Consider the following 22896-nt stretch of genomic DNA (forward strand, 5'->3'; position numbering starts at 1 on the left):
AGTCTTACAGAGAATCTGTGCTTAAGTAAGGTAGCCGGTTTTTAAATCAGAAGTTATAAGTTACTTACAAGTCCTTGTTACACAGCATGAGGTAAGCATGTGGTTGCAGGAGAAGGGAGAGTCTGTAGCAGGGCATCAGCAGAGATGGATCTGGGTCACAGCTGAAGAGAAGAATCTGTGTGTGTGGGCCAACTTCTGTCTTTTATACCTTGCAAGTTGCAGGAGGATATGATCACACGAATCCCAGCACTTGCTTCCTGGTTTGCACTGGATAATTTGCAAGGCATTATAGTTAATGTAGTCTGTTCACATGATCACATTATAAGTCTTTCCTTTCTGCACGTCCCGGCATCTTCCTGTCTGATAGCTGATGGGAGGGGGCAGGTATACATCTGATGACAGGCAAATGTTTTGTTTATGGTTTCTTCTGAAGCCTTTGTCTTCAATGGCTTCTCCAGACTTTCTGTCTCTTGGGTCTTTGGTTTTCGGAGATGTCTTGGTGATCCTTCAAGTATCCACCTAGTCATGCTTTTGTTATGAGTCCTTGTTAGTTGGGAGGAGAAGGAAGCTATATCCCAGTACCTTTTGTCTCTGTTAAGTGTTTGTAATTGACTAGCCCTGCTATCAGAAGTTCCCAGGAAAAGGGAGGGGAAAGAGGGGCTTGACATGAAAGCCGGTTTCATTGCTGCAGTTTCAATACGTTTTTAAAGTTGTATTTTTATATTGGTATATCTGATTTAGCATAATCAATAATTATGCTACATATATTTCAATAATCCTGACAATTAAACTGATACCATAACATTCCTTCTCTTGGTTCCAAGCGACTTTTTTCTTGTAACAAGGTCCTACCTGGCCAGTTGGGTTTGCAGGTTATCCACAATGAATATGCACAAGAGAAATTTGCATACCAAGAAGGCAGTGCATGCAAATATATCTCATGCATATTCATTGTGGATATCCTGAAAACCAGACTGGTCAGGTGGTGCCTGAGGACTGGGTTAAAACCACTGCACTAGACACCAGGGACTGTAAGGTGTGTGTGTGTGGGGGGGGGGGGGGGATACTCTATATTCTTTTGTCTATTTTTGTACTGAGATTGCAAGTAATGCAGTTATGATCTTGCACAATAGTTTATATGGTAAATAGAGTACTCAAAATAAATGCTTTTGATACAAAATTTTAGCAGGAATTTAAGTCTGTAAATTTGGAATGATAAATTCCTTAGGATTAGCCTCTCTATATATTTATGACATCAGCTGTCATGCCAAGTGTGGCACAAATCAGCCCTGTAAAAAAGCACCGTGGCTTTTAATTTTAGTTTTCATTAGCTGCAGTCCATTGTGTGGAGACTTTTTTATTTGGAAGTCAAATACAGTCTTTCATTATTTCAATTATATTCTGGCTTGGATACTGTGGGTTTAGCAGAGGGATACATACTGCCAGCTCTGACAATCCCCAGCAACCCTCACTGGTTCACTTTCACACAACACTTGAGTTTTCGGTTTTGGTTTCGGCTGAAAGCCAGTGATGAGCTTCGACTACAGTTTCAGTTTTGGTCGAAAGCTTTCAGACAGCTTCAATGGCAGTTTCAGTTGAAACTTTAAAAAGCAGTTTTTGGTTGGCCTCTAAAGCCTCATTGTAGAAGGCGTTTTCCAGATCCCCTGAAAAGAGCAATAGCTACCCAAATCCTAAGGATATTTCTATTGTCCATTTAAAGGTGGCTAATTTTTAGTCCCAGTCAGCGCCCATTTGTGGGGAATCGTCCTCAGTAGATGCTCCAGATTTTAGGATATGATGCAAGATTTTGGTGCCAAAATTTGTGTGCAGATTTTTGATCTGCAAACAAATGAATTAGATGAGGCGCCATTTAATTGCACTTAATTGATGTTAATAATTATTGCAGTTAATTGGCAAAAACTGAAATTAGTGCAGGCATTTCCCTGTGTGCCTAAATCCCCTAATGCACAATTCAAAAAGGGGCATGGTCAGGGGAGTGGCAAGGGTGTTTCTAAAAGTTGTGTACGTACTGGTGCTCAACGTTTGGTGTGGAAATGCACTTTAAGTGCTAAGCTATAAATGGCGCTCAACTTGAAGCGCCATTTATAGAATAGCAATCCATGCTAATTTTTTTCTGGCGTGAAAATCTTGGTGCCATTTATAGAATATCCCCGTATAGTCACTCATGATTTCGTACATCATTGGAAATGTAAATGGGATAGCCCCTAGGACAGAGTTTTTGTTTCAGGGTATAGATAGAATAGAGAATACATTAGTAGATCTTATAGATGGGATGCACAGAGGACTGATTCAAGGTAAAGACGGTTTTGATTGTGGCATTGGCTCTTCAGGCTGCATTTGATACAATTGATCAGGGGATTTTATTACAATAATTTGAAGTTTAGGTGTAGTACAGTACTCCTTTGATTGGTCTAGATCCTTTTTATTAGGATGAATGCAAGTTAGATGGGGGTAGCATGTATTATCCTTCTAGACGGGGTGCAGTATGGGATTCCACAGCATCTTGTGTGTGCACAGTGTGGTTTAATGTCTATTGAATTAGCAAATCTAATAAAAATATTGGACTTATCCTACCACATGTATGCATATGATATCCAAATCTTTTGTATGTGGTCTGAGGAATAAAGAAGAGGTTATAAATTAGGGCTGTGAATTAATCATGTTAACTGAGGCAAAATAGTCTGCACATTATATATAATCCAAAACAAAAGAAGCACAAAAAGCAGTCTATATGTGCAAATCTTTATAGCCCAATAAGTAAATAAATAGGCTAAAAACAAATACCACAGACCAGTATCCAGTCTCGTTCTCGATGTACCAGTGTTTGCTCAGCCAAAACATGTTTTTGGAATTTTGCTTGCATCAGAGTCTAACTTCATATACACTCTACTATACCACCAGTAATCTGGCAGCTCCAAGCATTACATCTAAGGCAGAATTTGTGTTCACCAGACTACTGCCAGAGATTGCAGTTGCCATTTTGAAGCCTGGAGCTGGCACAAGCAGGAATGACTGGGGATCACTCCTGCCATGCCCTCACCCTAGTGTGATGGAGTGTAATATACAGTCAGATAGATCTGATAAACCCAGAGGAGAGGAAATACTAACCTACAGTAAATTTAACCCACAGAGAACAAGACAGAGGAAACGTTAGGATGGCGGCAGGAACCACTCAGAGGGAGCTGTGTGGGGCAGGCTCCAAGCAAATCAAAGAAGCAGGAGAGTTAAAGTCTCAACAGGAAGAGTTGGGATGGAATAAATTCCCAGCCAATCAGAGGAGGTGGAAACAGGAGGAGTAATTGCCACTCAGTTGGGGCCACACTATGCATTTGCGCACTTGTGAGAAATTGTTTCAGCTCATTGTTTTAGCAGGTATTGCTTCCATGTTGGTGACTCTGTATATTCCCTATAGTTCAACTAACTAGAATTGTGAATATTGTTATCCACCAATCATCCATACTGACATTGTTGACTCTGAGGCAGGCGTTCTAGCCCCAAAATGCAGATCCGCGTTGAGTCCCATTTTAAGATTCTGTTTTAATAATTTTTAAAAATATATCCTCGTGTTGGAATTGGATTGGTCCTCCTCCCCCACTTTTTCATTACATGATGGGTCACACATACATAGCAGTCCTATCTTTGGTTGCTTTAATGTAACCTGTTAGGACCAAATATGGGAACTTATCCAGTTGTGCCAGCCAGTCACACATACCTGGATATTTAATGCTGGTTCCAAGACATGACCCCAACATTGAATATCTGGGTACAATTTTGAAAGTGGCGGTCAGTGTTGAAAAAGCACTGACAGCTGATGGCTGAATATTAACCCCTAAACTTATACTGGTCAATATTCAGCTGGCAGTGGTTAGCAATTTTTTTAAACACAGATCATTGCCAGCTAAATTAGCCCCATATATTCAATGTCGGGTCATGGCCTGGCTGGACTGAAGTTAGCCACCAGACCTTATGCAAACCTCAGTCAATATTCAGCTAGGACCCATATAAGAGGGTGGTAGGAAAGGGAAGGGCTCTGAGGCAGGGCAGGGTTTGGTGTGTGGGGAATAAGAACTGAATGGGAAGTCAAAGGGGGATCAGAAATATGAATTAAAAAACTGAACTGCCTACAGATGCCCAGATACTTACTTAACACATTCCATGTATATTTCAATATGGCTATTAGATCCAGCTTTCCAATGAAAATCACAGTTTCTCAGATACCAGTTTAAATTTTGAGGAAAGGGGTTAAATTAAAAAAAAAAACCCACATCTTCCTCTTGAAAAAATAACCTTTAATAGAAATTGTACTTATGAAGAAAGATTGTTAGCATTACAGTTCATTTTCACAGCTGCTTTTCCTGGAAGACCCTCTCAAAAATGTTTCAGAATGGTTCAAATGATTGAATTCTAAATGCTTAACTGCAATATAGCTATCTCTGGCAAAAGAGTTTTTGCTGAAACCTGTTACCCTCTGGCCACTTTCATACATTAGAAGTGTACCAGCTGCCAATATAAAATTCTTTGTTTTATTTTGTTTCTGACATTTTAAAAAGCTTTAAACCACAACACACATGGGAGTCCTTCTAAGATCATGTATTTATTATAACTATACTTGCAAAGGATGAAATTGCACCGTTCAGTCACAAAGAATTCAAAACCATTCAAAGCACTCAAGAAAACTATTTGCCAGATGCTCTTAGCTCTTTGACATTGTATATGTTCCATTCAGTTTCTTAGTGTAGCTAGAAGAATAGGCACAGAGATACTGAAAATCAGGTGTGTGGGTGACAGTACTGCCAAATGCATATTTGCTTTTTTTTTCTTTTAATTGATGCACTTACACAGATAACTTTGGGGTCCTTTTACAATGGTGTGCTAGCATTTTTAACGAACGCTTTTTAGCACATGCTAATCATTAGCATGCACTAAAAATGCTACTGCGCCTTTGTAAAAGACCCCCTTTGGTTGTATAGCAATTTATGTGGACAAAGTTATCAGTTTATTAACAGGGTGGGATTAGGGCACTCTATGGGCAGGGCTTAAAGTTGTATGGAGAGTGGTGAAACGCTCATGTATGCCATAGAGCTGGCATAACTGTGTGCATCTAAATGTACTGATACGTGCTTAACTAATCTAACTTATGAATGCTCTGACCAGACTTCACCTACATGCATATCTATCTGTAAAATATGTGCTATGTAAGATACAAGCATTTTTACAGAACAGAGGTTATGCTGCTATGTTTTTACAGAATAGCATGGAATTTTGGTGTTCACACATGTAAGTGCACACATAAGAATTAAAGGAAAAGTAATGCCTCCATCTCCATAATGTTTATTTAAATGAAGATATTGTAATGAATTTAAAAAATAATAATACTTCAGACTTGCCTTTTATTACATGTATTTTCTTTGCTACATAGTTGCCACCATTCATCACACATTTCTTCCAACAATGAACAAGTTTTTGAAAGCTGACTGAGCTTTCAGCAGCACCTTAGAGGTGTTGAACAGCACTAAATTGCCTTCCATCCAGGCCACAGCCCTGAAACATTTCTGTTATCTGTTATAGATCAATTTCTTAGAAGCACTGATGGTGGGAACAAAGCATTCCTTCTTTTGTTTTTAGATGTCTCATCAGCTTTAAATATTTATGGGCCCTTTTACAAAGGAACGCTGAAAAATGGCCTGCGGTAGTGTAGACACGTGTTTTGGGCGCACACAGAATCATTTTTCAGTGCACCTGTAAACATTGACTTTTTAACATTTTTGCTGAAAATGGACATGTGTCAAAATGAAAATTGTCGCGCGTCCATTTTGGGTCTGAGACCAGCAATTGATCTAGTAGTAGAGTCTCACTGGGCGGTAATGACCTATGCGTGTCAAATGCCACTTGGCGCGCGTCCAATAAGTGTGTCCGAAAATAAAAATTATTTTTCAGACATACTTATCGGATGTGCGCCAAAAATGAAATTACCGTAAGAGCCACACTGTAGCCGGGTGGTAACTCCATTTTTGTGCATGTTGGGCGCGCGTAGACGCTTATGCAGCTTATTTATTTATTTATTTATGGCCTTTATACACTGCATTATCCAAAACAAGTTTAGGTTCAATGTGGCTTACATCTTACATGGTGATGCTAGATTGAGTGCTATTGGTGTAGGGTGTTCAGTTCTTGTTTGGTTTAATTATTTTTATGGAACCAATATCTGTAGGTGTTTACTGGTTACAACACCTCTGGTTACAACACAGATCAGAAAAGTAGGGGGCTCATTTTCAAAAGAAAAGATTGTGCAAAAAGTGGCACAAGGGGCAGATAGACATGATTCTAACACGAAAATGTTTCAACCAGTGGTTCCCAAACCTGGTCCTGGAGGCACCCAAGCCAGTCAAGTTTTCAGGATATCCACAATAAATATTCATGAGAGAGATGTGCATGCAATGCTTCCACTGTATGCAAATTTCTCTCATAAATATTCATTGTGGATATCCTGAAAACCTGACTGGCTTGGGTGATTGGATAACTAACCGATCATAGTTAGCACCGCTTTTTATGTGGTCCTACTTTCCCAGTTAATTATTCAGGCACATCATAAGTACATAAGTATTGCTATACTGGGACAGACCAAAGGTCCATCAAGCCCAGCATCCTGTTTCCAACAGTGACCTATCCAGGTCACAAATACCTGGCAAGATCCCAAAAGAGTACAAAACATTTTATGCTGCTTATCCCAGAAATAATGGATTTTCCCGAAGTCCAATTTAATAATGGTCTATGGACTTTCTCTTTAGGAAGCCATTCAAACCTTTTTTAAACTCTGTTAAGCTAACCGCCTTTACTACATTCTCTGGCAACAAATTCCAGAGTTTAATTACACATTGAGTGAAGAAAACGTTTCTCCGATTTGTATTAAATTTACTACTTTGTAGCTTCATCGCATGCCCCCTAGTCCTAGTATTTTTGGAAAGCGTAAACAGACACTTCATGTCTACCCATTCCACTCCACGCATTATTTTATAGACCTCTATCATATCTCTCTTCAGGCGTCTTTTCTCCAAGCTGAAGAGCCCTAGACGCTTCAGCCTTTCCTCACAGGGAAGTCATCCCATCCCCTTTATCATTTTCGCCGCACTTCTCTGCACCTTTTCTAATTCCACTATATCTTTTTTGAGATGCAACAACCAAAATTGAACACAATATTCGAGGTGTGGTCTCACCATGGAGCGATACAAAGGCATTATAACGTCCTCATTTTTGTTTTCCATTCCTTTCCTAATAATACCTAACATTCTATTTGCTTTCTTAGCCACAGCAGCACACTGAGCAGAAGGTTTCAACGTATCATCGACGACGACGACACCTAGATCCCTTTCTTGGTCGGTGATTCCTAACATGGAACCTTATATGACGTAGCTATAATTTGGGTTCCTCTTTCCCACATGCATCACTTTGCACTTGCTCACATTAAACATCATCTACCATTTAGATGCCCAGTCTCCCAGTCTTGTAAGGTTCTCATCTAATTTTTCACAATCTTCCCACGATTTAACGACTTTGACTAACTTGTATCATCAGCAAATTTAATTACCTTACTAGTTACTCCCATCTCTAGGTCATTTATAAACATGTTAAAAAGCAACGGTCCCAGCACAGACCCCTGGGGAACCCCACTAACTACCTTTTCTCCATTGAGAATACTGACCATTTAATCCTACTCTCTGTTTTTTTTATCTTTTAACCAGTTTTGAATCCACAATAGGACACTATCTCCTATCCCATGACTCTTCAATTTCCTCTGGAGTCTTTCATGAGGTACTTTGTCAAACGTCTTTTGACAATCCAGATACACAATATCAACTGGCTCACCTTTAGTCACATGTTTGTTCACCCCTTCAAAGAAATGTAATAAATTGGTGAGGTAAGATTTCCCTTCGCTAAATCCATGTTGGGTGTTAGGCACATTTTCGAAAGAGATGGAAGCCCATCTTTCGACATAAATCAGAACAGGGACATTCATTTCCCAGAGACGTCCAAATTGGTATAATCGAAACCCGATTTTGGACGTCTCCAACTGCAGTCCATCGCAAGGACGTCCAAATCTCAGGGGGGCATATCAGAGGCGTGGTGAACGTGGGACTTGAGCATGCCTAAGACTTGGATGTCTTTGAGCCATAATCGAAAAAAGCAAGGACATGCTAAAGTAAAACTTGGACATTTTCACCCGGACGTGGTTTTTTTTTACAAATAAGGCAAAAAATGTACCCGAAATGACCAGATGACCACTGAAGGGAATCGGAGATGACCTCCAATTACTCCCCCAGTGGTCACTAACCCCCCTCCCACCCTCAAAAACATCTTTACAAATATTTTGTGCCAGCCTCAGATATCATACTCAGGTCCATGACAGCGCATGCAGGTCCCTGGAGCAGTTTTAGTGGGTGCAGTGCACTTCAGACAGGCGGACCCAGGCCCATACCCCCCTATCTGTTACATTTGTGGTGGAAACAGCAAGCCCTCCAAAACCCACCACAAACCCACTGTACCCACATCTAGGTGCCCCCCTTCACCCGTAAGGGCTATGGTAGTGGTGTACAGTTGGGGGTAGTGGGTTTGTTGGGGTTCAGCACACACGGTAAAGGAGCTATGTACCTGGGAGCAATTTATGAAGTCCACTGCGGTGCCCCCTAGGGTGCCTGGTTCGTGTCCTGGCATGTCAGAGGGGACCAGTGCACTACTAATTGGCTCCTCCCACTTCCAAATGGCTTGCATTTGAACATTTTAGACATGGACGTCTTTGGTTTTGAAAATCACTGAAAGTCAAAGATGTCCATGTCTAAGGACGTCCTTGGTATTTTCGAAATGAAAGATGGACATCCATCTCTTTTTTGAAAATAAGCTTTTCCCCGCACCTGGATTTGGACATTTTACAAAGATGTCCAAATCCCAACTTGGACGTTTCTTTCGAAAATGCCCCTCTTTGTCTCATTAATCCATGCTTTTGAATATGCTCTGTAATTTTGTTCTTTATATTAGTGTCTACCATTTTGCCCAGCACCGACATCAGACTCACCAGTCTATAATTTCCTGAATCTCCTCTGGAACCTTTTTTAAAAATCGGAGTTACATTGGCCACCCTCCAATCCTCCGGTACCATTCTCAATTTTAAGGATAAATTACATATTACTAACAATAGTTTCGCAAGTTCATTTTTCAATTTTATCAGTACTCTGGGATGAATACCATCCAGTCCAGGAGATTTGCTACTCTTCAATTTGTAGAACTGCCCCATTACATCCTCCAGGTTTATAGAGATCTCATTGTTTCTCCGACTCGTCAGCTTTGAATACCATTTCTGGCACTGGTGTCTCTCCCAAATCTTCCTCGGTGAAGACCGAAGCAAAGAATACATTTAATCTCTCTGCTATGGCTTTGTCTTCCCTGATCGCCCCTTTTACCCCTTGGTCATCATCATTTAATAAGCGATAGCATATATAAATGCCTCCCCTTATTATCTTTGCTCACTCATATTTTCATCATTCACACTCATACAAAATCACACTAACAACTTTAATACTATACACACACATTACCAATATTAAAATAACTTCCCACTCTCTGACCTAAGTAATGAAGTTACAACAATACTGGGATCATTCCACAAATACGTAGTTCCTACAATTATTACAATTCTTTTTCACCAGTCTATGCATTATTCATATGGGAAATCCACTCTCCTTGACTGATCCTGACCAAATGCAAAATCATATCACTTGAATCATTTCTATAGCACTACTACGTCTAGTAGTGCTATAGAAATGATTAGTAATAGTAGTAGGCATTTATATATGCTATCGCTTAATAAATCATTTATGTGACGTTTTGCATTCAAATAAAGATTATCAAGGGAAAATTAAGCATTAATATTCGTAACTAGATTGAAATTGTTTTTACTCCAGTAGAAATAATAATGAATATGCATGAGAGAGATTGGCATACAATGGAGGTAACAGGCATGCCAATCTCTCCCATGCATATTCATTAGGGAAACTGTGAAAACCCACCTCAGGACAGGTTGAGTACCCCTGTCTTATTATATCACTTCCCAAATACTCTTTTTGACATTTAAGGTATGCTGCACCAGAGTCCCCACATATTTTTCACATTATTTGCTATCTATATACGTTCAAGGTCTCTCCACTCATTGAAACATAATTGTCTTACTGTTTCCTCCTTCCATCAGGTGCATCTTGATACTATCTGAAATAAAACCTTTAGGGTGTCCAGCCTTAATCTATGGAACAATCTTCCTGTACATCTCTATTTAGCGCTTTCACCTGCAAGTTTAAATTAGAACTGAAAACCTTTTTATTTATGGAGGCTTTTCCAAATTAGAGTTTGTATTCCCCGTTGAGATCACTCAATTCAGTATTGTTTGACGAATCTGCAATCGCAATTACCCATTTCCCCTCTTTCTCTTCTTCCTACCCTGTCCTATTTGATATTGTATTTTCTTTCTAATTCACTCGAACTTTAAATGTTGTAAACTGCAAGACGTTTTTCCATTGCTGCGGTATATCAAGTATGAATAAAACGTAAAACTTGAAAAAAGAGGCAACAAACACACACACCAAACTGAGCCAGAAAAAGTGAGAGTATAAAAATATTGGGTACTTCTGAATCTTACAGATCTCCAAAAACAATGATTCCAAAGTGCTAATTTGAGTGGCAACCACATGCAGTCAATGACTCAACTATTTGGGAAGCTATGGTGGGAGGAGCTAAGTTGGGTGAGGTCAGGCAGGGTGGGATGAAGTATGAAAAGCAAGTTAAAATCCTTAGGGTGGAAGAAGGGGCAACGCATATGGAAGCAATAAAGGGACAGTAAGGGCAGTTTTGAACACAGCAGGAAGGACCCAAACCAGCTGTCTCCCCCTAGTACCTCTGTTACATAGATATCACACATCCTGAATAAACTACAAGGAATTATGCACCACAAAATCAAAATAATACAACATATTAAACAGAATATTATTTGCAGTATTATTGTGCAGGCGCTTTAACACTTGGCTCACAGTCAGCTCTAGCTCCCCAGACTAGCATCTTCTTGTTGGTCATGTGAACTGTGATGTTTAGCAGCTCTGTAACAGAAATCCTGTGGTTACTGGCAACCATGTTTGGAATAGGTATTAAACTGAATTAGCTGTACCTAATGGTTAGAGCAGTGCAATGACAATATGGGAAGCCAGAGTTCAAATCCCACTGCTGTTCCTTGAGATCTTGGGCAAGTCATTTAACTCTTCGCCACTTCAAATAGAAACCTACACTGTAAGCCCTCCAGAAACAGGAAAATACCTACTGTAGCTGAATGTAACTCACTTTGAGCTACTACTGAGAAAGTTGTGATATAACTTCAAATTCAAAATTCAGTACCAAGCATATTGTAAAGTAATACAAATGTCATTCAGGACCTATAGAGCAATTCTACCACACCATAATAGCACCACCATCCAGGAGTCACATAAAATGTATACCCTGAGCTAAGGAAGAAGGTTTTGGCCCCTGAAAGCTAGTAAAAAATGTATTAATACAACAAAAAGGTATTTTTTGTTTTATTATTTTTTTATATATTACATTTTAGAGTAGATCTGTCCTAGCCAGTCAGGTTTTCAGGGTACTAACAAGTCATATGAATGAAATAGATTTGTATGCACTGTCTCCATTGCATACAAATTTATCTCATATATATTCATTGTTGGTAGCCTGAAAAACTGAATGACTAGGTGTGTCCCGAAGACTGGGTTGAAAGCCCCTGGGGTAGACTAACACAGCTACCACAATAATTTACGTTTGGTTTCTGCTTTCGTCTGTCTTTTCTTTTTTTAACCCTCTTGTAAGGATTTCCAGTCCATTTGTCTCTCCTCCAGTCTTCTTTCCTCCACTACATCCATCTCCAGCATTGATCTTTTCCTTTCAGCTTTTTTCCATTTATTTTTCTGCCTCTCTGTCGAGATTTCATTCATTCTTACTATCCAGTCTTTAATTTTAAAGTAAAAATCTTTATTATATTACACAATTATGTATCAACAGAGTGCTGCTAAAAATAAATAACATAGCACAATAATTATAAAATGTAACAAAAGATAACCAAGAGGTATCTATTATCGGACATAAACCCTTTTTCCCAAAATTCCTCCTCCCCATCCGCATTCCTCAACTCCTGTGATTTCATAGTAAATGATGGCAGATAAAGACCTGTATGGTCCATCCAGTCTGCCCAATAAGATAAACTCATTTTACATGGTATGCGATACTTTATATGTATACCCAGGTTTTATCTGTCCTTGCCATTCTCAGGGCACAGACTGTAGAAGTCTGTCCAGCAATGTTCATGTACTAAAAGTTCTGAAGCTAACGTCAACACACTCTAGCCCATCTCTATCTATTCAGTCATGATCTAGGCATAGACCGTAGAAGTCTGCCCAGTCTTCCCAGGACAGGTTTTGTTTCCCAATTACCGGTGTTGCCACCCAATTTCTGCTAAGATCCCGTGGATCCATTCCTTCTAAACAGGATTTCTTTGTGTTTATCCCACACATGCTTGAATTCCATTACCATTTTCATCTCCACCACCTCCTGCGGGAGGGCATTCCATGTATCTACTACCTTTTTCGTGAAAAAATAATTCCTGACATTACTCCCGAGTCTGCCCCCCTTCAACCTCAATTCATGTCCTCTAGTTCTATCGCCTTACCGTCTCCAGAAAAGGTTTGTTTGTGGATTAATACCTTTCAAATATTTGAACGTCTGTATCATGTCACCCCTGTTTCTCCTTTCCTCCACGGTATACATGTTCAGGTCGGCAAGTCTCTCCTCGTACGGTTTGCAACGCAAATCCAATACCATTTTTGTAGCTTTTCTTTGCACTGCTTCCAGTCTTTTTACATCTTTAACAAGATACGGCCTCCAAAACTGAACACAATACTCCAAGTGGGGCCTCACGAACGACTTGTAGAGGGGCATCAACACCTCCTTTCTTCTGCTGGTTATACCCCTCTCTATGCAGCCTAGCATCCTTCTGGCCATAGCCGTTGCCTTGTCACATTGTTTCTTCACCTTCATATCCTTCGACACCAACACCCCAAGGTCTCTCTCCTGAGTCGAGCTTACAAATCTCTCCCCTCCTATTCGGTATCTCTGTTTTGAGTTTCTGCACCACAAGTGTATCACTCTGCACTTCTTGGCATTAAATTTTAACTGAAGCTCCAAACACAGCTTCACACACACTGTGTACAGAAATGCTCACTATTCCCGCTGTCACCCAACCAACCACACACAACACATTCAACGGTGGAGAAAAAAAGCCTCAATAACGCCACCCAGCCAGCCCAAGACTTCGGACTATAAGGCGTGGGCCCAGCGCACCATCATCTGGCCCCAGCACCGACCCATGAGGAACTCCAATGCTCACCTTCCTTTCCTCTGAGCGGATTCCACTTACCACCACCCTCTGCCACCTGTTGGTCAACCAGGTTTCTATCCAGTTCACCACTTTTGGTCCTAAGTTCAGCCCTTTCAGCTTATTCACAAGTCTTCTGTGGGGGACCATAACAAAGGCTTTGCTAAAATCCAAGTAGATTACCATCTAGCACACGTCTTTCATCCAGTTACTTGGTCAGCCAATCAAAGAAGTCAGTAAGATTTGTTTGGCAGGATTTTCCTTTGGTAAAGCCATGTTGCCTCGGGTCCTGTAACCCGTTGGTTTCTAGAAAGTTAACTATCCTTTCTTTCAGCAGTGACTCCATTATTTTTCCTACCACCAACGTGAGACTTACCGGTCTATAGTTTCCCACTTCTTCCCTATCTCCACTTTTGTGAAGATGGACATCATCTGCTTGTCTCCAATCTTGTGGAACCTCTCCCATCTCTAAAGATCTATTAAATCTTTAAGAGGTCTCACCAGGACCTCTCTGATCACCCTCAGTATCCTGGGATGTATCCCATCCGGCCCCATAGCTTTGTCCACCTTCAGATTCTCAAGCTGTTTATAAACTCTTTCTTCCGTAAACGGCGCAGTATCTACTCCATTCCCAGACGTTCCCTCAGCAGCTGATCGTGGTCCATCTCCAGCATTTTCCTCTGTGAACAGGAGTGGAGTGGAGGAGTGGCCTAGTGGTTAGGGTGGTGGACTTTGGTCCTGAGGAACTGAGTTCAATTCCCGGCACATGCAGCTCCTTGTGACTCTGGGCAAGTCACTTAACCCTCCATTGCCCGCCGCATTGAGCCTGCCATGAGTGGGAAAAAGTGCGGGGTACAAATGTAACAAATAAATAATAAAATAACACCAAAGAGAAGTAATTGTTTAGCACGTTTGCTTTATCCTCATCACTCTCCACATAGCCATTCTCATTATCTTTCAGTCTTGCAATTCCATTCTTATCTTTTCTCCTTTTTCCAATATATGTGAAAAGGGTCTTGTCACCTCTGTTCAAATCTTTAGCCATTCTTTCTTCCAATTGTGCTTTTGCTAGCCATATTTCTCTCCGTTTCTTTGAGTTTAATCCGATAATCTTTTCCATGATCCTCTCATTGTGTTCTTTTGTATTTCTTGAACAAAGCCTCTTTTGATCTTATTTTTTTCAGCTACTTGTTTGGAGAACCATATAGGCTTCCTGTTTCTCTTGTTTTTTTTACTTTCCATGCATAAAGATCAGTTTGCCATATTTATAGCAGCCTTTAGCTTTGACCACTGATTTTCCACTTCTCTATGCTTTTCCATGCCAACAGCTCCTTCTTTAGGTATTCCCCCATTTTATCAGAATCAGTGTGTCTGAAATCCAGTACTTTGGAGTTTTGTACATCCGCACTCCACCTTTGCCCTTACATATGGTGTGATGATCACTATTACATAGGTGGGCACCCACCCGGATATTGGAAACACTTCCTCCATTCGTGAGCAAGAGATCCAGCATTGCCCTTCCTTCATGGGTTCCGTCATCATTTGTCTGAGCAAGGCACTTTGACAGGCAACTAATCTTCTTACTTCTTTCCAATTCTGCAGACTGGACATTCCAATCCACATCAGACAAGTTGAAATCTCCCAACAGTAGCACCTCCCCTTTCATATCAATCTTTTGAATATCTTCTATCAGATCCTTGTCTAGCTTCTCCGTTAGTGCTGGAGGTCTATAGATAACCCCCGTATGGATACAGGTTCCATCTTCTCTTTCCAGGATGATCCATAAAGCTTCTTCCTTTCCTCAGGTTCCCCGCATTTCAGCTGCTCTGATATTGTCTCTCACATACAGCGCCACTCTTCCACCTCTTTGGCCCTCTGTCTCCTTCCTAAAAAGATTATAGCCCGGTATAGTCACATCCCATTCATGGGAATCAATGAACCATGTCTCAACTTTCCCAGAAACCTAATAACCCCAAATATCCTCTCACAACTTTCATTAAACTATTGTAATTTCACACATCCAAATCATTCAACAGAACTGATCAAACCCACATTGCTAAAGTATTCAAGTAGGAGTCCCAAATTTTTAGAAAACATTTTCAGGATCATAATCCCATAGTTGCAACAGATAATTGTCTCCAAACATAACAATTTAATTTAATTTCACTCTATTAACATAACAATACATCTTATATTCCACCATTTGCCTTGTAGTTCTATGCGGATCACATCAGTAAGGGGTCCTTTTACAAAGCTGCACTAGTGGTGGGGGCTGTTTTTGCCGGGCACTGAGGACCTTTTTACCGCAGCAGATAAAAAACCCGAAAAAAGTAATGGCCATGCAGTAAGATTTCACTTACCATGTGGTCATGCCAGAGGGTGGGTGGGTGGGGGAAGTACTTACACCCATTGAGGTGGTGGTAAGGGCTCCCACACTAATCCAGCAGTTACTGGGTGGAATGTGGCAGTGCCCGATTACTGCCAGGTTAGCACCTGCAGAAATATTTTTTGAGTATTTCTGCTAGTGCCGGATATGCCACATGCTGGTCGTGGAACTACGGCTGCTGCCCGCGGTGGGCTGGCAGTAGCTCCAGATTGGCGTGCGGTAACTGCAGTGGGCTTTCCACCACTTTGTAAAAGGGCCCCTAAGAGACTGGACATAACCAAGAACATACATCAAATAATAACAGTCACATTAGTGCACAAAATTACTTATGAACATTCAAAATGTATCTTCTAAATAAATATGTTTTAGTTTGACTTCTGAAATGACTATAACTTGTAGCTGAAAGCAAAACAGTCTGAACACCTTTATTTTATTTATTTATTTTATTGCATTTGTATCCCACATTATCCCACCTATTTGCAGGCTCAATGTGGTGTTAATATGTGTTGTAGCTTGAGGCCACTGAGCCCAAGACCACCGACCCCGCACCCAACACTGTTTAACCATCTTGACCAACTCGACCAGAGACTTAATCACTTAATTAACCTAGACCAACCATCTCCCGAATCGCACCTACTTGATCTGGCCGATATCACCATCCAAACGATCACTGAATCACCAGAGTCACCACCTGAACAACCACCAGTACTCGAACCTGCATTTGAGTGGCCATCCTCACCTCCACCTTCCAGTGTTCCAGAATTCCCACTTCCCTACGTTGACCTTCGTATCCGTCTCATCCGAATCCGCAACTTAGCAGGAGAATTGGATCTGGGCGAACCAGAGTCTGTTGAGTTTTCAACAGTGCAGAATTTGTACAGCAACATCAGTGAGCTGCTCGACATTCTACATTTGTATTTCCCGAACCAAGCCAGATAAATGCCACGCCAAGTCCAGCCACAGTCCACTGCAGAAGAAAATATTCCCTTACAGACTATTCCTTTACAGAAAGTTCCAATCCCTTTACCACCTCCTTCAGCCACTCCAGTTGGTATACTCCTCCGCAGGGAATCAACCCTCCGCAGGGAACCAACCTCAGAGAACCTTACTGCCCTTGACGACATCAAGGAACCAGATCCACAAAAAACTGACCTTTATCCTGTTGACAAGTGTGACTCTGAGCAGTTATCTGAAACCAATACCCATTGGTCCAACGACTTCGACGGAACCTATCTGGAAGACGACACCATTCCAGACGACACGGACGCCAACAGCACCGTTGCAAGTGTTGTTTCAGCAGTAGTTACGGTGCTACATCAGTACACCCTCTTCTTCTGCTTTCCATCTGCTCGATTGTTTGCTGTTGGACTCTTGTGTTTTATCCTACTTTGTATAGGTTTGGTTTTGTTTTTCACTACCCTGTTTACCTATACTGCTGATAGAAACCTCGCAGATCTTTGGATCACACTTAGTGCCTTTCCCACTGGCAACGTTACCTTGCCCGTTGGAAACGCCACGGTACTTGCAACTACTTCTGTACTTGCAGCTACCCCAGCAGTACTTGCAACTACTTCTGTATTTGCAACTACTCCTGTTCCAACGACTACTACAGCAGCCTACACAGAGCCCCAACAGTATACCACATTCACGCGCTTGTTTGGACACACATCCCTCCAAACGATCAAAAAGACCAGTCCCATTGCCACCCCCTGGGCAGACATATCTGCCACAACAGACTTTTCAACTGGCAATCCTACAGTGCCTATTGAAAACTCTGTGACTGCTTCTGTCCTCACTAATTCTCCTATTTTGCATTCTACAAGTGTTCCCAATAATATCGGTAGCTCGGTCCATATTGTCCCCAATCCTACAACTACTTTTGAGGATAATATTACCTTGCCTGAATTGCGAACCACCCCTTCTCCTTATCCTCTGGTGCCTAATAGTGACGTTCCTCCTCCCACGAATACTACCTTAGCCACCCCAAGTATCAGAGTCCCAGCTACTCGTCCTCCCCGATAGTTATATTCTTATTAACTATCAATATATGTCCCATAGCAGACCTGGTAACCAGCCTTCTCCGCCACAATCTGTTCCTTCCCTTGAATCTCCATCACTGTCGCCTTTTAATTTAGGTGATCAAGTAATCCCTGAACCCCCAGAGTACCTTTTAGATCCACGAGAATTAAGATATCCCCATTGGGATCCAGCCCCTGAAGACAATCCCATTTGGGATCCCCTCACACGATATCAGATACTGTGTGAACCCTTACTTGAGAGTTGGACACTAGGTCCCAGTCGAGTAGTTACTCATACCCTAGCATTGTTCGGAGGAAGCTTGGGTTTACAAGTTGAACAGACTGAAGAGCTCCTAATAAGACCAGAAACTGGTGACGTAGTGGATTTTTGGTTAATCACATACACCGTACTTGGCACAGACTGGATACCTTTCCTATTCATTAGAGAGGTTGGATTGGGACCTTTGGAAGTATACAGTCTTTTCGAAGTCCCCAATCCCACCGAACAAGGAGCTACTAGAATTTACCCCCCATACCCAAGTTACCCCTAATGATATATCAAGCCTTGGTATACTATGGAATACTAATTATAGTGATTGCAGTACTTGCTAAGACCTTAGGGATAATTTTGTTACTCATTTTCATTAACCGCCAATTGCCTTTTGTACAGTCTAGGTCCAACATCTAATCATGAAAACTACCAATATGAAGTGCCTAGCCCTCCTGTTGTGTGTGCTCACCATGCCCATGGTACAAGGAGCATAGAAACTAGAAAGTTTTCTGCAACAATTCATAACCACTTACGAAATAACATTACCCACTACTAAGTACACAACCACAATAACCCTTGATGTGTGTGCTTACACAATGTGCGGAGAACATCCTGTGCAGCAATATTTGTCAGCTTTTGAAATATACCTGTGTCCCTTCTCCAATTGCGGAAGTTGGGCGCAAGTATGGTGGTACACAGGTTCATGGGTTCCCTACTCAGGTAGCGAAATTCCAGATCTCAAAAAGAGCATTTCCATTATGAAATTGCGAGTGACTGGTCTTTGTTCAATGACCAAATGTAATCAAGTGGCCATCACTTTCAGAGGAGTAACGGCTGTTACATACAGAACTTATTCCTTAGGAATTGATGCCACAGGTAGGGACCCCATTGGAAAATTTAAGATTGTTCCACCCCCAGCCCAACCAGAAAAGAATCCTTTGATGCCAACAAAGATCCCAGAAGTAAAGATTCCTTACCAGATTGTGCCAATTAATAATTCCAAAGATTTAATGGCACTAGAAACAGGGTTTGGAGAGACAAACTTGTGGCTCGAATGGGCGCATTATACTACTAAGAGTTTGAATGTGTCTAATTGTTATTTTTGCGCCCACGCAAGAGCAGAACCAACAGTAATCCCCTTTCCTTTAGATCTCCACAATGATCCAGATGGGTTTTGGTGTATGTTAGAGCTACTACAGGTAACAACTGAAACTAATCAGTCTTGTCAACACCTTGACAAACATCACCCTTACTTACCCCCTCGGATGAGGGTTCCACCTACATTCAGGATTCCAGATCCTGCTACCAGATATCATACATGTCTGGAACGATATGGAGTGAAAAATTCACGGTTTTTGGGAAATTTGACCAATTGCAATAGTTCCCTAGCAAAGGGAGCCCTGAGGGGTCTGAACCTTACGGACTTCTCACAGGCTAGAGCAGATATATGGTGGTATTGTGGAACCCACACTATCTACCATACACTCTACAGAAGTTGGACAGGCAGATGTGCCTTAGTCAAATTGGTAATTCCAATCATTATAGCATCCTTGATCCCTCCTCATAGCAGCTCTTCCTCACGAGTGAAGAGAGATGCTATGCCTGGATCCTTTGATGATCGAGTCTATATAGATGCAATTGGAGTTCCAAGAGGGGTTCCTGATGAGTTCAAAGCCAGAAACCAGATTGCAGCAGGGTTCGAATCAGCTTTCTTTTGGTGGGCGACTATAAATAAAAATTTAGACTGGATCAACTATATATATTACAACCAGCAGAGATTTGTGAATTACACTAGAGACGCGGTTCAAGGAATTGCAACACAATTAGATGCCACCAGCAGAATGACGTTAGAAAATAGATTAGTGCTTGACCAGATTCTGGCAGCAGACGGCGGAGTGTGCCGCAAGATAGGTACACAGTGTTGCACCTTTATCCCCAACAATACTGCTCCAGATGGATCAATTACCAGAGCTTTGAAAGGTCTAACCTCACTGTCGCAAGAATTGGCAGAGAACTCTGGTGTCGATACATCTTGGACCGGTTGGATGGATAAAGCATTTGGTAAATGGAAGACATTTATCATTTCTGCAGCCACCACCATAATCATAGTGGTAGCAATTTTTGTGTTAGTAGGATGCTGCATAATCCCTTGTGCTAGAGGCTTAGTAGAACGCTTAATTGAAACTGCAATAACAAAAAAGACAACAGCAGGACAGTATGCCCTGTACGAAAATCTCCTTCCCAACACCACAGGAGATAACACATTGGACTATCTCCCTATGAGATGGACCAATCGCTATGCGAATGCTAGAGACACTATAGAAATGTCTGCAACAGTATAATCATGTAAAAGCACACAGGGATGCAATATAATAGTGTTAAGACTGATGAAAGAATGTAATCAATAATCGGTATGACTATGTAATCCATGCAAATGTATACTCAAGATATAATCAGTATATAACCAAAGAATTATTGATTGTTATTAATATATATATCTCCATATATGTAAGAGTAAGATTGAACCTGCATATTAATAGGTATAGAAATATTATTGTTGTAGTTATAGTATGTTACCGAAGTAGTGCCTATGTCATCACTTTGATTCAAACAAATCAGACTATACCAGCTTTCAATTAGACTCATTCGATTCTATAATTTAATAGGATACCTTCTGGAATGGATGGTACCATGGTACGTTAACCCTGGTGTCACCCTATGGGATAGGGTGAAGAGGGGAATGTTAATATGTGTTGTAGCTTGAGGCCTATCCACTGGAATGGTGGTGGGCCAAGTTACCGGGCTTTGGCCAGCTGAGCAGCCCTGACTAGGCCTGAAAGCCCACCAATGGCCTTATAGATGGGAACCTGCAAAAGCAGGCCTGCATGATGGGTCTTAACAAATCTGGTACAACTGTCAAATTGAACATAGCACCTAAGATGTAGAAATAATGGACAAAAAAAAAATGGATAAAGTTTGGTCTAAAATGGAGTTTGTCTTTCAATAAGATGGCACACAGATCATAAGATGATATGAAAGATGATATGAAACTGATATGTTAATATTAAGATATTTTTGTATCAAGAGAGAGAAAAACAAGTTGTTGACAAAAACGGAAATGTCACAATCATGTGCAATAGCTAAAGCAGATATTTTTGTAACAAGAAAAACAAGTTATTGACAATAACGGAAATTGCAAAATCTCTTGCAATAGCTAAAACGGAAAGGAGAGGTGGGTACAAATGGGCACCTGCCGGAAAGGAAAGTATGATTCAGAGGTTGTGCAATATTAAGAAAAAAAAGGGTCTTGCCATTGACTTGTATAGAGACCTGCGCCTATAAAAGAAATGAGATTTTGGCAGATCGTTGGATCATTCCCCAACTCTTCTCCAAGGGAAAAGAGCTCTGTGCAGTTGAACCTAGAATATGTCTGATGATTGTACCAAATTGAAGACTTGATTTTGGTAAGAATAAACACTTTATTTCTGGAAACTATTTCTGTCTTTATTTCTAATTCATTCTTTATCTGTCATGTGTTCTACAAGGTAACCCACACACAAATTATAGTCAGTCCCTGAACTAATTTGGGTTGGCCTTTAAAGCGAATGCTACATACCTGTAGAAGGTATTCTCCGAGGACAGCAGGCTGATTGTTCTCACTGATGGGTGACGTCCACGGCAGCCCCTCCAATCGGAAACTTCACTAGCAAAGTCCTTTGCTAGCCCTCGCGCGCCCGCGCGCACCGCGCATGCGCGGCCGTCTTCCCGCCCGAAACCGGCTCGAGCCGGCCAGTCCAGTATGTAGCAAGACAATACACTTCAAGGGAAGACACAACTCCAAAGGGGAGGCGGGCGGGTTTGTGAGAACAATCAGCCTGCTGTCCTCGGAGAATACCTTCTACAGGTATGTAGCATTCGCTTTCTCCGAGGACAAGCAGGCTGCTTGTTCTCACTGATGGGGTATCCCTAGCCCCCAGGCTCACTCAAAACAACAACATTGGTCAATTGGGCCTCGCAACGGCGAGGACATAACTGAGATTGACCTAAAAAATTTACCAACTAACTGAGAGTGTAGCCTGGAACAGAACAAACAGGGCCCTCGGGGGGTGGAGTTGGATCCTAAAGCCCAAACAGGTTCTGAAGAACTGACTGCCCGAACCGACTGTCACGTCGGGTATCCTGCTGCAGACAGTAATGAGATGTGAATGTGTGGACAGATGACCACGTCGCAGCTTTGCAAATTTCCTCCATGGTGGCTGACTTCAAGTGGGCTACCGACGCTGCCATGGCTCTAACATTATGAGCCGTGACATGACCCTCAAGAGCCAGCCCAGCCTGGGCGTAAGTGAAGGAAATGCAATCTGCTAGCCAATTGGATATGGTGCGTTTCCCTACAGCCACTCCCCTCTTGTTGGGATCAAAAGAAACAAACAATTGGGCGGACTGTCTGTGGGGCTGTGTCCGCTCCAGATAGAAGGCCAATGCTCTCTTGCAGTCCAATGTGTGCAGCTGACGTTCAGCAGGGCAGGAATGAGGACGGGGAAAGAATGTTGGCAAGACAATTGACTGGTTCAGATGGAACTCCGACACAACCTTTGGCAGAAACTTAGGGTGAGTGCGGAGGACTACTCTGTTGTGATGAAATTTGGTGTAAGGGGCCTGGGCTACCAGGGCCTGAAGCTCACTGACTCTACGAGCCGAGGTAACTGCCACCAAGAAAATGACCTTCCAGGTCAAGTACTTCGGA

At 41.6% G+C, this 22896-nt stretch overlaps 1 protein-coding gene across 1 annotated transcript in view; it reads right to left on the bottom strand.

Moving 5' to 3' along the window:
- The window catches only part of CFAP299 (cilia and flagella associated protein 299), an 816705-nt gene that overhangs the window by 197125 nt on the left and 596684 nt on the right, over positions 1-22896 (bottom strand). The window lies entirely within an intron of this gene.

This window comes from Microcaecilia unicolor, chromosome 2 (assembly GCF_901765095.1).
Source record: "Microcaecilia unicolor chromosome 2, aMicUni1.1, whole genome shotgun sequence".
Taxonomy (NCBI): domain Eukaryota; kingdom Metazoa; phylum Chordata; class Amphibia; order Gymnophiona; family Siphonopidae; genus Microcaecilia; species Microcaecilia unicolor.